The following is a 2,594-nucleotide window of genomic DNA, read 5'->3' as shown; positions in this document are numbered from 1 at the left end:
GATTTGTTCTAATGGTGTTTGTAAATAGGATATCATGTCCGCATCCTGTGCAGCAATTATCTATTAGGAAGAATGTATGCAATGTGTTAATTATTGAAACTGTCCTACTAATATGGTTTGAAACTCTCTAATTGCTATTCCCTTGTCAATAAAATTATGGGAAAAATGTTACAGATTCTACCCAAGGGAACAACACAAAAATTATGAATCACCTCCTTTGCTTTTGTAGAGATTGACAAAATCTAACGTATATATATAGTCTGACTTATCATGTAGATTAAACAATGACTGTTCAATTTGATGATTTCAAAAGCAACAGGAATGCCTTCGAGGTTTAAAAGGATAGAGTATAAAATTTTAATGTATACCAAGCCTCCACTCATACTCTGATATAATAATGCTATAAATTACACTATTTGTGGAATATTTCCAACTCTTTTAATGCCAAATTTATTTATTTATTTGTTTGTTTGTTTGTCTATTTATCATTGGAAGTAAAGGAATAAAGTAAAACTCTGGAAACACAGTAGGTATCTTCCACAAATTTTCAGATTCACCTAGATATGATTATATTCATAGTGCTAGTTACACATGAGACTTACCAAGTAGATTTGATAAGAATATTTGTGGATAGGCACCAGGCTCTGAAAAATATTATTTATTTAATCTTGATATAGCTCAGGTGCATATATTTCTGAAAGCATTTGAGTGATTTTACGTTTGAGAAACACTTGAACATGTAATAAAATTTGGACCTACTGCATTAAATCATCAGCAGTATTGACACATTGTTTGTTGTTTGCAATTCTCATGCCTAATTAGGACCAACCTGAAATAATGGCAATGAACAACAGAACATCTCATACACCCAAGAATTCAGAACAGGATCAGTGTTACAAACTATTCTGTCATTGCTAAGACAAAATCCAATACCCAAGGTTAAGGAAAGATAGTTTCACTTCACAGTTTGTGAAGGTTACAGCCCGTAATTAGCTTGTTCCAAAGTGCTATGGCATGACGGAGAGGCAGCAGTTCCTGGTAGCAGGAAATAGCAAAAGAAAATTGCGCTAAAGTGGCAGAACAATACTCTCATTTTCCTTACATTGTTTGCAAAATACCTGTGTTTGAGTGGGTGTGGCACTCACATCACTAATTCTAGCAACATACAATGAACCAATAACACATTCTTGATTCCACCATCTTCAGGAAACCAAACCCCTATACTGCATGAGGCATTCAGTGGGAGATGTCCAGGCACAAACTATCACATTACAGCCCTGAATCCCCAGAGACTCATGTGCATTCCTTTATGCAAAAGATATTTACTTTATATCAAAGAGTTGCTAAAGCTGTAACAGTTTCAGAATTGTGGAAATGTCTGAGTCTCAAGTCTCCTCCAATATACAAGGCAAACTCTTAGTTGTTTGCTTTTTACAATTGAAAAGAAAGTTAAAGATGTCCACAATTCAAAACACAAGATAAAGGTTTCCCTTCCAAAATTTACAAATGGAAAATACAAAGCAAAGAAACAAAATCAAGTACAAAATCCATCAGGACAATCAGTAAGTCTTGTAGTCCTTTGTGCAGTATCAGACATAATCTGTGGTAAATTATGAGCTCCAAAGTTCTTGTGTGGCCCTGGATCACTTATAGTGACTGCATCTTCCAACCCTTCTCCTTTGGTCGAACTTTGTTTATCTTTGCAGGTTTCCTTAGGTGATTTATGTTTCTGCCTTCACCAAACTTCTGGGTTCTCCTTTATATATTTGACTTCATCCTTAGAATTTCAAACATTGCCCTCCCATGGGCCCAGAAAGACGTCTTCTGACCCCACAACTGTCACATTCTGTATGCAGCTAAAAATCTTTGCCATGTGGATGATGCCAAAGTGTGCTACCAGCTGGAGCAGTAGCCATGCTCTCCTCTCTCTTGGATGTGTCAAGTGCCTGGATCACTAAGCACTCTGAATCCAATTCTTAGGAACAAATTCTCTATGCTGCCACCATTCTGAAACATTGTACTTTACAGCTTTCTCCTCAGATCACACTCTTTTGCAATATTGATGCTGTTAAAGGTGTAGTCTTGGTGGTTCTTGTGATCTCTCAGGCCATTTCTTCTATTCCCTTTTTCCTTTTCATAATCAAGACATCTAGTGTACATTTGCGGTTCACAGACTTACTAGAGCTTCAATTCTCACCAAACAATTTTAAACGGTAGTTCTGGACTTTTTGCTCTTGATTCTCAACATGGATCTGGCTAAAATTTCCCAACAACAGCTATGGCATCACCTCAGCATTAGACTGCCTTGAAGTTTCTTCTACCAGATTAATTAGTCCACCAAGTTTAACCTAAATCTCAGTCAAAGTCTCTGGATATGAGCAAAATGCAGCCAACATTTTTTTCAAGCCATCACTCACATGGTCCAGTGTTCAACAGCCAGTGCAGTCTTTCTTCCAAACCAAAAACCCTCAAGTCTGGGAGTCTGTGATCATTATATGTAGGATTTCTATCAACCTTCTAGTCTCCTAATCTCTGACACAAATCTCCCATACAGAACAGCCTAGGGCCAGAACTATAGCTCAGTGGCATAAGCA

The sequence above is a fragment of the Octodon degus genome, unplaced genomic scaffold, assembly GCF_000260255.1.
Source record: "Octodon degus isolate 3935 unplaced genomic scaffold, OctDeg1.0 scaffold00103, whole genome shotgun sequence".
Classification (NCBI taxonomy): domain Eukaryota; kingdom Metazoa; phylum Chordata; class Mammalia; order Rodentia; family Octodontidae; genus Octodon; species Octodon degus.
This window is presented reverse-complemented; position numbering follows the sequence as displayed.